The 15,171-nt window shown below is 39.8% G+C and overlaps 1 protein-coding gene across 9 annotated transcripts in view; it reads left to right on the top strand.

Annotated features, from left to right (window-relative positions):
• Positions 1–15,171, top strand: part of NRG1 (neuregulin 1) — a 1,106,536-nt gene that overhangs the window by 521,597 nt on the left and 569,768 nt on the right. For 6 of the 9 annotated variants that reach the window (XR_014063128.1, XR_014063125.1, XR_014063129.1 and 3 more), the window contains exon 3: positions 6,650–6,775. The exons of 1 other annotated variant lie outside the window; for it this stretch is intronic. The gene's annotated coding sequence lies outside the window, so the exon portion shown is untranslated. Of the gene's footprint in view, positions 1–6,143; positions 6,242–6,649; positions 6,776–8,774; positions 9,132–15,171 lie in introns of those variants that run through there. 2 more of the 9 variants (XR_014063115.1, XR_014063118.1) reach the window with 2 other exon arrangements.

Genomic DNA, 15,171 nt, shown 5'->3' with positions numbered 1-15,171 from the left:
GCATATCTTTATTGGAAAGAATTTAAGTTTTTCACTTAAATCATCTGTACAGCAAAATTTTTGTTGAATGAAGAGTTTATACCAGGGTTATAAAGTTATACATGCCTGAACTATGTCCTTTTCTCTCAATTTTTAAAAATTAGCAATTTGCAAAGTTGTGTTACTTTCAAGTGTATAGCAAAGTGATTCAGTTATACATATATATGTTATATATACTTTTCAGATTCTTTTCCATTATAGATTACAAGATATTGAATATAATTCCTTGTGCTATACAGTAGGTCCTTGTTATTTATCTGTTTTATATCTAGTAATATGTCTGTATTAATCCCATACTCCATCACTCTTAATGTAAACCAGAATCCTTACCAAGAGCTCCCTGGCGGGCAGCTCCTGGCCCTTGTCTGTGTTCCCAGTCTCCTAGTACATCTGCCTAATCCATTATTGCTCTTAGCTCTCCTTCCTTGCTAGTCTCTCTTTGGAGACAAGGACTTTGCTGTTCCCTATAGTTATGACTTGCTCCCTAGCAGTCATCTAGGTAACTCTTATTTATTCTTCTGGTTTCAAGTTAATGACCTTGTCTTCAAGGCAGCCTCCTGTCTCCGTTAAGTCAGTTCCCTCTGTTAGATGTCCTCACTGCCGTTTCCTTGTTTGTATTGCGCTCATCATAGTTGCAGTTTTGCACTTGCTCCTGTGATGCTTTTAGAATTGTTTTTGGGTGGCTTCTCCCTCAGTAGATTGCAAGTTCTGTGATGCCAGGTCTATTTTCCTGTTACCATTAGAACCCCAGTGCCGAGCACAGTTTGACACATAATAGATACCCACTAAAAGGCTATTGAACAAATGAATACATCCGTGAATGGAAAGAAAGAATAGAAGCCCCTGAGATCAAGGGCTATTTCCTCACCCCACACGTACAGGGTTGAAACCAACCATAGAAGGCAATTAATAAACAGTGTTAGAAGAATGAAACTGGTGAACCCTGAAGTACCCACTGGGCTAGGAAGTTCAGAAATATGGAAGGATTAAGAGATGGAGTTAATATTATGTTTTTAAGGAGCAGTGCTATTAAATATAAAATAACTATCCATCAGTATAGCCTCTAACCGCTAAAGAAATAGTTCAGATGTCAGATTATAACTCCCTTTCCTTATGTGTGTAACAAGAAATACCAAGACAAGCTTTAAGTGCTATAAAGTCAAACAAGAGGGAAATCAGTAAAAACTAGGGTTACCAGGAAAAGCTCCCAAGAGGCTCTGCTTGCACTGTGCTTTGAAAGGCGTTATAGTTTAAACAGAGGAGTGTGTATGGCTTGTATCTTAAAGATCTGTTTCTATGATGACTCTTCTATATTTGCTGTTTCTCATACACTGTCTACCTGGCTCTCCAAACTCTGTGTCCTGGGATGCTGGAATCAACAGGCTCCCTTGCCCTCTGTCTTCAAGTAGAGTTTCCCTAAAGGGGGCACTGACAGGAGTTCATAGGTTGGAAGGAGAGAGCCCTGCACATTCATTTCCCGTGAATCTTCCTTACCTGGTCATGGTTGTGTGTGTGTGTGTGTGTGTGTGTGTGTGTGTGTGTGTGTGTGTGTGTGTGTGTGTGTGTGTGTGTGTGTGTGTGTGTGTGTGTGTGTGTGTGTGTGTGTTAGTCACTCAGTTGTGCAGTTGTGTCCAGAATACTGGCGTGGGTTACCATTTCCTTCTCTAGGGCTGGTCATGATTAGCAGTAACTAATTCTCCTTCTGAAGGCCACAGCTCCTGCTGGCACCCCCTTTTAACTTATAGCTAGTCTCAGTGGGCTACCCCTTCAGAACTAGGGGTGGTAGTGGCTTTATGATGCTCTGATCCCAGGATACACTTTGAGTCTGTATTTATCCATCGTGGTGGTAGCATACGTTTCCTGGCAAAAATGATTGACTGGGGGTAAAAAATTGGTAAAGAAACGGTCACTCTGTCAATGGGAATTTTCTCCAACAAAATATAGTTATGTTTTTCTCCTCTTGTTTATTCAGTTCAGATAATGCATATGCTTTACCTCAAATGGATTACAAAGCAAAACATCACTTTAAACCGATTATCACAAGCTGACCGGCAGAATGCAACTTGTGTCCCTGAAAGTAAAGCAGAATAAATTAGGCTGATAAAAAATAGAACATCTGATTCCCCCGCCCCCTTCCTCACCACACATTCTAACTATGCTGAACGGATCTTCAGAGAAAATAAGCCAGTAAGAGAGAAACCCTCACCTCAGCCGCCATCCCTATTGTTGACTTTAAAAATATTCTCAACCTAAAAGTCGGCAGTTATATTTCACTCAGTGGGAATTTTAGGACTTTAAGCCCAGGAGGCAGCAGCTCAAGTAACCCTGAGAGAACTGCCCCAAGGAGGCAAGGGGGGACAGCCAGGAAATACAGAAATTTTCAATAAAGGACAGGTATTCTGAACATCACAAGATTATTGTTAATTAAAGGAAAACAAGATTTCTCAAGCTAAGAAATTTAGCACTTTTCTTCCTATAAGAAGATGCAAGAATCTGGGCTCACACATTCTTTTGATATGCACCTCAGCTCTCTAGGGCCAGGGTCCTACGTGTCATATCCTCAGGGTTCACCATCGGGGGAGTGACTACAGTCTGATGGCTGCTAGATGGCAGGTATGATTTTCCTTCCTGATTTTGCTCGGGGCTCACCAACTCACCATCAGTGGTGGCTGCAATTGCTCATGACCCTGTTGTTGTTGCTCAGTCGCTCAGTCTGTCTGACTCTTTGGGACCCATGGACCCACGCCAGGCTTGGCTTCCCTGTCCTTCACTATCTCCCGGAGTTTGCTCAAACTCATGTCCATTGAGTCAGTGATGCCATCCAACCATCTCGTCCTCTGCCATCAACCTTTTTTTCCTGCCCTCAATCTTTCCCAGCATCCGACATCCTTTGTTTACTGATAAGGCAGGAAATCTTCCATTTCTCACCAGGTATACACATAGAAACTCTCCAGTTAATCCTAATGTCATAGACTCAGGAAAGAGGAACTGTGAGAAGCCATCCTTGCTGGAAGGGTTGGGAGCTAAGGGTGGGGGTAGGGAGGAGAGCGGAATTAAAGTGAAATTTGAGCCCAGAGAACAGCCACTGTATCACATCCATCCTGTCAAATTCATCCATCTAGGAGATGCTACCTGAGATGGACCCCCAAATCCTCCTACACAAGAGTTTGGCAGGGGTTGGTGCTGCCTAGTTGTGGTCCAGAGGAAGCCAAGGCCACTTCATCTGCCACCAGACACACCTGTCAGAAGGGGAAGAATGCCCAATACACATGGAAGCCTTCCTTAGGACCAGCTTTTCAGTCCTATAAGCAGTACAATCACTCATGATTCTTCCACTTATCAACATTTTCATTGGTAGTAGCTAAATCAGTAGCTTTAGACAGAATTGTGTAGAACTACAAATTTTATTTAACCTCTAAACTACATCGATTGGTTAAAAAAAAAATTAAGCCTGTATGTGGCAATTGGGAATAGAATTATTTCCTCTAAAATTATTCCAAGTATTTTTAAAATAAATACTTGGTTGATGAAAATATAGAATATGTATGATCATTAGAATAATTGAACACATTGCATAATGTCTTTTGCCAAAAAAAGCTTACATTTGTACAATGGTTGGGAGAGACATTAATCTGAGTAATCTTAATATAATCACCCTAATAACCAGAATGGAATGAATCACCCTATATTGCAATTATGATTCAATAATATATATTTTTGGAGATCAACTCTTTCATGATTGTTGGAATGGAATGCAGTAATAGGAGAGCAGTGGTTTTGGCTAACACCTTAGATATTGTGAGAAAAGCCAGCATGATAGAAGAATTCATTTTCTCTACCGAATTATCAAATGTCCAAAGAAGTATCTTGGGGCAGATAAATAAGTCTTGTGTGTGAAGTCGTTTCAGTCATGTCCGACTCTTTGCAACCCCATGGACTGTAGCCTGCCAGGCTCCTCTGTCCATTAGATTCTCCAGGCCAAAATACTGGAGTGGGTTGCCATTTCCTTCTCCAGGTGATCTTCCCAACCCAGGGGTGGAACCCACGTCTCTTATGTCACCTACATTGGCAGGCGGTTCTTTACCACTAGCGCCACTTGGGAAGTCGTAAGTAAGTGTTAGATTGGCCAAAAAGATAGTTCGGGTTTTTCTGTACGTTGTTATGGAAAAATGTGAATGAGTATTTTGGCCAACCCAATATATGAGTCTGGCAGAGGAAGAGAGTGTGTTTCTTCTCCTTGGGGCATTTTGTGGAAGCCAAATGTGGAGAGACAGTGGGATAAGGAAGGATGGGCTGGCAGAGTTCTGAAGGCCCACAGCATGTGGGATGCAGGCTCACATGGGTGAGCTGGGTTCATTCAAAGGAATTAAGAATAAAACCAATTCAAATATGCTTATGAAGGGTAGTAAAAATAGCCAGTGTTTGGTGAACCCTTGCTATATGACCAGGAAGTGTGCGAAGTGCTTCCCTGGGGAGAATTCACACTCATGCTCACTACTATTTCATGAGACAAATCATGATTTTTATCTTCATTCTTCAGATGAAGAACCTGAGCCAATGGTGTTCAGAAATACACTCAAGGTCATACTGGTGGTAACTGTGAGGCAATTTGAACTCAAACTGACTCCAGAGCCCATGCTGTTAACCATTAAGTGAACTAGGATAGCATCCCATTCAGGATGTCTTTAGATGTCACAAAAAAATCAAATAACTTGGAGGCAACAAAGCACTATGGCTGGATTGGTGCTAATGCAAAAGTACTTATAAGTGCCTCTTTTATAGGCAAGAAATTTTAATCTGGCCAGTCTTTGGTTATAATTGAATTTGTTATGTCCATATTATTAAAACATAACTAGATTAAAACATACCAGAAATTTTGTGGATTTTATAGAACATCTCTATTTATAAACACTAATCCAGTTAAATTGATTCTTTGGTGATTTCTAAAGTCCTGTAGAAAAGCCTTTAAAAAAAAAACAAAACAATCAACTCTATTTATGGACTTGAAGACCTGTATTTTATTGTATTAATAATGCCTTGTCCTAAGGTTGTTCCTGAGTTGTCTTGACAATTGGTATGTACTTGATGCGCATTTTATAGATGGAGAACATAGTGACCTCAAAGGATAAAGCCTAAAATGCAGCCAAAGATAATTAACTCTGAACTTTGTTTTCTTTTCCTGAGCCACATTGATGTCTTTAAGCATCATCAAAGAGGGGGAATTAGCATTCTGAGTCTTTAGTTTCTTACAGTAAGGTAAGACTGACGAGATTAAATTTAAGTTCTTCATCTCATGATCCCCTGGGCCAGAATTCCTCAGGAGTTCTGAGTTATAATCTATTCTAGACCTCATTTCCTTTCAAGCATTGTTTCCTTAGAAAGGGTGAAAACAGTTATTATATTCCTAATCAAATAGTTGAGATGACTTAAAATTGGTAGATCATAAATTATAATTGCAAATTCTAAATAAGAAAACAAAAGATATCAGACAGTCTTTGGCAAAGACTCATTGAAGCAATTAATTAAGGATGGAGAAAAGGCTGTAGCACAAGCTGGCAAAATATTGCTTATATGGGCTAGGAGCCCACTCTCATATATATAATAAAAATGACTCATGAACCTGAAATTATAAAGTTAAATGTGAGAGATACATAATATCAGATCATCCTCAAATGAAAAGTGATGTATTGTTTATATCAAAAATGGTATGCCATATAACACATTTGATCTATGTATAGGCATTTTGTTGGTATACTAGCACACAAAAACTTGGAATAAACAACGCTGTCATTTTTATGATTTGGTTGGGGCATGACAACTGCTGTTTAAAAGGAAAAACAATGCAGGACTTCCCTGGAAGTCCAGTGGTTAAGACTCTCCTCTTCCACTGCAGGGGGCACAGGTTCAATCCCTGGTTGGGAATTGAAGATACCACATGCCATGCAATGCAGTCCAAAAAAAAAAAAAAAAGTTTAAAAGAAAAAACAGTTCTTAGTGTTTTAATATAATGAAACCTTCTATCTTACTGATTTAGATTCCAGCTCAGTTGTTTTTGGTTGGTTTATTCCTCTAAGAGGTGACTCAGGGATTTCTTTTTCTCCTAGGCTATGGCAGAGGAAGATGGCTCTTGTGTCATTGACACTTGGCTTCAAGGTCACTATATAGCCAGCACACTGTAGGCAGAATGAAAATGTACAAAAAGGCAAGTGTGCACATGAACACACATTTAAGAATGTGTATATTCTTAACTGCCTTGGTTAGGAAGAGACACTTACTTTCTGCTTTCCTCCTATTGGTCAGGATTAGTCACATGACCTCCACCTAGGTTTCAGGAGCCTGGGAAATGTAGTTTGGTCCTGTGCTCAGGAAGAAGGAACATATTTACTACTCATTTAATTACTCTCTGATAATATTGGTTTAAAAACAGTACCAGTAAGAACAAAAATAATTCTGTTCATTGCATTCCGCAAGATGAACGGATTGAAGTAAAATATGCACGCGTATCCTTGCACCCATATTTTTCATAGTGTAGAAAAGTCTAAAGCATATTCCTTAAGATACTCATTTCAAGACTTGCCATTATAAACTTTAGGCACATGTCTCTAAACAGATACGAAAGAAATATTGGATTCAGAAGAGACATCATCTGTCATCATGTTGGCAACTTAATCTATACCTGAAAACTGCTGAAGTGTTTGGACCAGTGGAGAATAGATCAGTCGTCTCTGTTTCGTGAGTGAGTGTGTAAATGTTTCACTCGGAATTCAGTTGTGTTAGTATTTCTTAAGCATAGATACAAATTTTACTTAAGTGTACAAGGAAAATGCAGCCAAAGACATGGCAAAATTGTATTTTCAGAAAAAAGGGCGGAGAAAAATTTTTCTAAGAATAAAATTACCTCAGGTAAATAAAAAAATTTAAAAGTGACTAAAAAGCAAAACTGAGCATATAATGGAAATGGTAGTAAGTCTCAATTCCATGGGAACTATTTGTCAGTTACTGTCTTCTTCAGCTGTACTTGAGTTCTGATATAAACTCAAGACTCTTGAGTTATGACTCACCATATATGTTTTGCGAATTGGAGAATGTGTTAGCAAATTCAGATTTCAAAAAGTTGCGGAATTTACTACTAGACTTTTGGGTTATAAATTTGAAAGAAGTTGCTGCCTAGAAATATGAGCTGTGTGTAATTACTCCCACCTGCTGGGTAAAATCTTTACTACATGGGCATTGAACTTCACTCCCACCGCAGGGTGAGGAAAAATGCAGTATGACCCAACCACATCACAGGGTTTGTGAACATGAACTTTATTCACAGCGGCTCTTGGCCTGTGGGTCACGTCCAACTTCCAAATGTAGCATAAATTAGACTGGAAACTGCAAGGCAATGCTTACTCTCTGAACAAAAATTTTATTTCTCCCTTGAAAGAAAAGCCAATGGGGGGGCGGGTATGGAATGACCAGTGGATCTGCCATATGTATCCAAAAGGTGGTTAAGCTCTAAGGGAAGAGAGACAGAAAGGGAACCCTTCCAGTGGAAATGGTTCTGAGCTCTGGTTTTCCAGCTAATGGACCCAACTGGCAGGAACTTAATGCATGGTCATTGGACACCCTACATGCATCCTCCTTCAGATGTTGTTGGTGTGTATGTGAAGACACTGTGTTCATAAACAGAGAAGAGTTTCCAACTCTTAAAGGCACATTGTTGGTAAAGGATGGTGGGAACCCACAAGACAATATTACAGTCTTTGATGAGCTGGGCGTCAAAACATGGGCAGGCTTTTGTTTCTAAGTGGAGGGGAAGTTTTCTGGGGATGTAAAACCTGAGAAAACACATATAAGCATTTATGCTATTGTGTTAATAACTCCTTTCATGCTTAGCAGGAGGTGAAAGAATGCGAGGTGACGCTTAGGAGCAACCATGGTTTGGATTTTGTTTTCTTTTGCTTTGCTTACCACCAGTGCCCTGACCCTCAACAGTAGTTTAGGAAGGAGAGTGCCAGAAATGGAATCTTCTTTTGCCCCAAGAACAGGTCCCAATCAGAAGTGTATTAATTTATCTTTTGACTAATCTCCTCGGCCCTGGAAGAAAACAGTTAGCAAAGGTGAAGATGCTCATATGTCAGGAATAGCATTCTTGTTAGGGGTCTTGGCCTTGTATTTGGCTATTCGGTGATTGACAGAGCTGAAGAGCTTCTTTTGTGCTAAGAAGTCTTTGGTGAAATTGCTGGCATGGTTTTCTGTTTTTCAGCAACTAAAGAGAAATCATGGGTAAATGTAGAGTTCATGAACCACTGGCTTCTGTAACTGGCAATGGTAGTTTGTGTGTGTGAATTTCTTGTTTTTCTTACTTTTACTTTCCCACGTCAACCTTTTAATCACTCTTCATTTTGTATGTTCCACTGCCTTCATGTCTTCCTTCTGTCTCTCTCTGTCTCTCTCTTTGGGGCTGTGCTATGCATGGCATGAGGGAATCTTAGTTCCCCAGCAAGGGATTGAACCCCTTGCCCCCTGCACTGGGAACACAGAGCTTTAACCACTGGACCACTAGGGAAGTGCCTTGTCTTCCTTCTCTTGGTTTCCCTATTCTACACCCCTTTTCCCTTTATCCTTTTAATCTTACCTATGATCATGATGTAAGCTGTAAGCACCATGGAAAATGCTAGTTTCACTGTCTCCATTTGAAACAAAATGCAACCAAGGGAGAGGTTGACTACATCTTTCTTTGAATTTAGAGGGCTTCCTGCCAAGAAAATTATCTTCTGAACCTCCTTGGATCTCGCTGTCCTCACTGAAGCACACCAGCCAATAAGCTACCTCCTGACATGAGCTTGATCTGGGTTGACTTTGGCTGCAAGTTGTTCCAGCCAATGAAAGCAGAAACCCTGGGTCAGTGTTTCCTAGATAGATTTTACGGAACAGTAAAACTGGCAAAGAAAAACTGAAGAGACTGATATAGATATAGCCTTTTATTTAAATTTTAACAAGAAAACACTTTCTAAAAACTCCATTGTCACCATTATGTCATAAAAGTGGGCATTTTTTGAAGGATAATCTCAACACAAGTTGAATAAATTTAGCCTATGAAAAACTCACTGCCTTGCCTCTATTTTCTCATTTTATCGAAGACTGAGTATGAATATCAACCAGCACTGATACAACTTTAGATCGAGTCCAGTAAAATTGTTCCTTTTCCCATACCATCAGTTAAGCCTTTGGACTGACTATGGATCTGCCTCTCAGGGGTTCTTATATTCTGCTACTTTTATATTGAGGGTCTCAATTTCATTCTTAGAGTTACAGTACCCCCAAAGAGACTAGTAGTAAATTCTTATCCCCAATGTATAAATGGAACCATAAAATAAAATGAATTTGATCCACACAGAAAAGCTAGTAAATGGATCAGCTTTATTTCTACATTTTTTGGGGGGTCGGGGGGAGTGGGAAGCTCTGTGCAAGCTAGGGTGGTGGGAGCTCCAGGCAGGGGTCGGTAGTGGAAGAGAAGCATATGGGAGGGGGGAGGTAATGAGAAACACAAAGACGTGGCCCTATTCTGGAATTGACTGCCATCTGAATAGCCGGAGGTATGTACCCAATTCATCACATAAGCAGACATTAGTAAACGCTTAACTGAGAAATAAGAGAGTACTAATGGAGGGCAGAGAAAGGAATAATTCATTTCACTTGAAGAATCAAGGGAAGAGATCATGGCAGTTGTATTATGTGTAATTATGTAGTTGTGTGATTACTTGGTAATTCCTCCCCTTCATAGCTACAGTATAAGCTCTACGAGAATAAAGTCCCTATTAGATGTGAGAATCGCTATATATCATAGCTATATATATATATATCACTATATATATCACTTAGCATAGTGTCTGCTATCTAGCTCATGACCTGAAATATTTCCTGAACAAGTAAATGAATGCCTACAGTGATAGATGCTGTGAAAGATACTAAGAAATTAAAGTTTCACTCATTGACTTTAAGGCATCTGTAAGCCCATAGATCTATAACATGACAGATGTGTTCAGTCAGCTCTGTGCCTGTGTACAAGACCACAGATGGTGCTAGTAACTTACTTATTTCATTCCGAAATGGCATAATTTCATCCCCACTCGACTTTTCCCCAGGCATGGGGATTGATGCCACATTTATCAAGACATCTACTTGAAAGTGGACGTCATACTGTGAAGAACCATTCTGGACAAATGTTACAGCCCCTTGCCAAGTAATGACTTATGCTGGGCAGTTGCTTAAAAAGCTGATTTTACTCATTTTATTTGCTATGCCCATGTACTGCTTAGGGAGGGGGGGGGCAGAAATCTTTTTTTTAAGCTAGTAATTATTTGCAGAGGTCCGTGGGCAAAGCACTCAGCCCACACCTGGGAACAGAATTCTGGTTTAGACGGTGACCATGGTGATATTTCTACATCTCCAGATTGTGCTTTGCCAATTGAAATGCAGACATGTGCAGAAACGGCCTCATTGTCATTCTTTGTTTTTGTAATATTATCCTTGGCTCGGCAGATTTATTTTTTTTCCTTCTTCCACTGTCAACACTGTTTCAGCAGTGAGTTATATTATCCGGTGACATCAGAGGAAGCAAAGTTACATATGTCAGCTTGGCAGGAATCATCCACTGACAGCAAATTTGTGACAAGTTGCATTTTTCTACTATTTTCACCTTGAGTGATGAAGTATCCACAGTTCAGAGAGATATACCATGGGGTCTCCCTTGATGGTAACTATGCTCTGTCTAATGGAGCTGCTGTTGCTTCAGTCCTGGAGGGAAGGAACCGGTGATCTTCAAGTAAATCCTTTCCTATGAGTAGTGGGAACATATCCTCAGAGTTGATTGCCTGTATCTATGGGTAATGGAGGCTTAACTGGCTTAAAAGTTATAGCCAGTTTCATCCTCATTAAGTTTAATGGTTTGTGTAATGAGAGGCTGCAACTAATGGAATAACCAAAAGAACAATTCATGAACTATTTATGGAAGAATACCTTCAGTATTCAAAATGGACATTGAACTCTGACTGGTTTCATTGCAAGGCAGAAGTTCCCTTTTTTATTTTTGGTTAGGTTTATATACAGCCTATAGAGTATGGTGTGTACTATATCTCAGGAGAAAGACTGAAGCTTTTAAGCTAATGAGTTTAGACTGTGAGTGTTTTCTATTATTATTATTACTATGATTTAAATCAGTGATATACAATGAGGAGCTGGTAAAAATTAATTAATATGTAACAAATTAATGGAACTTAAAGCCAAAAATCCAACTAGGGAAAGCCAAATATGCACATTAAAATGATAGCCTCTGCCCTCATCCCTTGATGACCCACAGGAAAGAGAAAATTTTGGTTAAGATGACACATCATATTATGTAAACTAGAATATAAGTGCCATGAGATTAAGAACTATTTCTGTTCAGTTCATTCTTGTATCCCTTAGGGTCTAAGAAGATGCCTAGCATATAACAGATACTCAACAAACATTGAACATAAGTAGTTGACGAATATATATCCCATCCTCACTGAGATAGCTTTGTTTCATTTCTGAGGAGGTGAGATTTCTTTCTTTTGGAAAAAGTAGAAAATGATCTATATGAAAGAATTCAGCCCTGGTTGATATTTGGCCCGGATCTATCTTTCTTCATAGAGATCTTTTCCTGAGAGCAAACCACAGGGATTTGTGGCTGTCGCCATCAATGACAGATTTGGGGTATGATAAAATGTAGAAAATGGCTAAGTAGAAGAGAGTACATGCTCTATAAAATAGAATTTAAAATAATAGCTATCAGCAGGAAGCACATACTGGGAAAATAGAAACCCCACCCGTGTGATGGCATCAGCTACAAACTGAGAAATGAATTGGACAAGCAAACAGAATGTGTCTTCAGCAGCCCTTCAGATCAAAACATCAGAGATAACCATGGAGCCTCTATTTTCTTCATTTTGAAACAGCCATAGTCAGTAGGGAAATGAAGAGGAAATGGGTTTATTCTCCACACAGGTCTTTGGATATTCCTTGGGAGTTCGTATGCATTCAGTTCTCTTACTATTGCTCAAAGGGCATTTTGACTTAAAAAAAAAAAAAATCACAAGCTAAAAGTAGAATATTCCAGTACAAGTCAGAAGAACTAAGAAATCATATGCTTCTCTTGTTCTTTGAACACAAGAACTCTGGTATGCTCCTGTCGAAGGCTGAAAGACATCTTCTTTTCTGGATCTGTGATCCTTGGCATTTTCCTGCATCATTCCTGACACCACACAGCTTCAGATTCCCTGAGGTCAATGCTGGTGTCATTTTTACAGAATGACTTTAGGCTTCTAAAAATGGGTAAATCAGATGTTCGAGTGGATTAATACACTTCCCCCTACAAGGGAGCATCCCAAGTGGATACCTGAAACTTGATAGATTCTTCAAGGCACAAGGCCAAGTGATGAGTAACTGTTTTAAGATGTCCTGGTTTTTCTGTCTTGTAGATGTGGCTGGGTGGTCTTCTCCACATACCTAGTCATGGTGCAGTCAGTTTTCATAAAACTGACTTTCTAATTCTCCTTCCTTATAACCATCCATGAAGGAATTTTGAAAATCTGTGGTAAGGGAACATGTAGGCATTTGAGATTTGTAAGTGTGAACACATAATTTGAGAGTGGGGCCCAAATGACCAAAAGAAAATAAATTCTTATGTTAATAACTGTTGTTAGGAATTCACTAGAGCCAAGAATTCTGGGGCTGAGGTTCTGGGAGTTGAATTCAGTTGGTGATGAGCTGCTTGACGTTGATTAGTGAAAATTAAGTGTATGTCATTGAGAAAGTGCTGGAAATTGGAGAATCATTTGTAGGTGGTGAATGACGTGGAGGAATGAAGCACAGTGGAAACTCAGGAACTGATTGCTCCATACAATTCTAACTAAATTATAACTTACTGGTCCAAAGATGGAAATAAGGACAAGTTATTTTTCCTCTAAGTAACAGGTTAATAAAAACACACAAACTATCAGTAACATGAAAGAAAACTAGAAAGATTTCTTTTATCCTTTTATAAACAGCCCCCCACCTGGGGGGTAAAAAAAAAAAAGATGTGTTGAAGTCTTGACTCCCAGTATCATTGAATGTGACCTTCTTTGATAATAGAGTCCTTGCAGGGGAATTAGTAAAGATAGGATCATACTGGAGTAGAGTGGGCCTTTAATCCAATGTGATTCATATCTTACAAAAAGAGAGAAGACAATGTGAATACACAGATACACAAGATGAGAGTACCATGAAAAGAAAGAGGCAGAGATTGAAGTGGTTCACCTACAAGCCAAGGAATGCCTGGGGCTGCCAAAAGCAGAAAGAGGCAGAGAAGAATTGTCCTTAGAGACCGTGGATTGAGCCTGGCCCTGCCAACACTTTGATTTCAGACTTTCGGCCTCTAGAACTTATAGACAACAAATTTCTGTTGTCTTAAGCCACCAAGTTTGTGATCCTTCATTTTGTCATCCCTGGGAAACTAATAGGCCTTCCTAGACCCAGGTGGTGAAGCAAAGGGAATACCCCAAGCCAAAAAGTGTAGTGCAAAGCTATAGCTTCTCACCACTTGTAAGAAGACATGTGTGCTCTGGCAGAGAAGAGAGTTTGCATTTTCTGGAAGCCTGGAGGGTCCTCTGTCTTGTCTAGTAAGGGGAGGACTACCTGGAGTGTTTCAGTGGGTGAAATAGCAGCAGCCAAGACCAGGTGTCTATGCTGTTGCCTCCAGCTGCCCAGATGAAGCATCAGCAGGTTGGCTTTATTGATGACACCTTTGGCTCTAGGGAAGCTGGCAAAACTGACTCCCAGATTATTTTTAAAAATGCATGGATAAAAACCAGTCACTCTCTTTATTTTTCAAACAGGATACTGATGCCTAACAATCAGCTTAGTACATTTCATCAAGTTGCGTCAGCTAGTCTCATATTTGACATCTGTAAGCTTCAGTTAACTGAAGAAGAGCATCATGGTCAAGCAAAGAAGGTTTCATTAAAGATGGAAATGATCTGAGGCATCTAGCCCTCCCAAAATGATTGCCCTTAAGACACCTACCAATCCACTTGTGGCTTCTGGATAATTGATGTTTTGATGATATCCACAAATCCTCCTCTTTTTTCCTGTCAGTGGTAAACAGAGCATGCTGGGAATCGTTTACCTGGCGCTTGTACCTACATTCCTCATGCATACCCCTATGTAGTTTCTTCCAGTATCATTTACTCTGGTCCATCAATAGATTTCCTTTACTTCCTGTGTGTCTACTTTGTTGAGGGTTTATGGAGGGGAGGAGAGGGTGAGTAGATTTCAGGGATATAAAGATTATCCAAAATCTCTGTCACTTGCTTTCTGCATTTTAGGGAGAAGAATGATGGAACAAAATACCTTATAAAGCAAATTTTAAAAAAATTCAGTTCTTTAGTGAAAAAGGAGATTGTGGGGTAGGTACAGCAGCAGAATGTTCAACTCATGTCACTCATTTAATGCAGAGCATCAATTTGTAGTTAGTGATTATGCAAATAGAAAAATTGTGACATTTAACTTGACATTTTTAAAGAAACACAGATGTAGAAATATTGTCTGGAAAGCATTATGACTCTGTCAATATTATTTATTTTAAAGAGCAAACCTCATTACAAGCCTATCTTGTTCATCTACCCATTTGACAAATGTTTACTGAGTAACTACCTGGTGCTGTGATAGGAGCTGGAAGTACAGTGAGAGTAAGACACAGAGCCTGCCCCCCAGGCCCTGACTAGCAGAGACACAAACGCACAAATAGGTGGGACAAGAATATCTTGCTCGGAATTGCTGCTGGAGGAGGGAACTCTGAAACTATTATAACCTGGAGAGTGATGGCTATTTGTCAGGACAAAATGTTGGGGGAAGGGAAGGGAAATAAGGTTCTAGGAAAAGAAATGGCACATTCAAAGGCTCAGACTTCCAGGAGCCTGCATGTCTGTGGGACCAAAAGTAATTTGGTAGGACTGTTGCTTGGATGGAAAGGGAAGGGGTAGTGAGAATTGAAACTAAAGATAGAGTCGGACGTCATGTTGAAGATCTTGCATTGCAGCTTAAGGAATTCCTGCTTTATTCTGAAGGTCGTGGAGGGCATCG

This window comes from Giraffa tippelskirchi, chromosome 8, assembly GCF_054371585.1.
Source record: "Giraffa tippelskirchi isolate mGirTip1 chromosome 8, T2T-mGirTip1v1.2.pri, whole genome shotgun sequence".
Taxonomy (NCBI): Eukaryota; Metazoa; Chordata; class Mammalia; order Artiodactyla; family Giraffidae; genus Giraffa; species Giraffa tippelskirchi.
The sequence above is the reverse complement of the archived record's forward strand: the minus strand, read 5'-3'. Positions and strand labels throughout refer to the sequence as shown.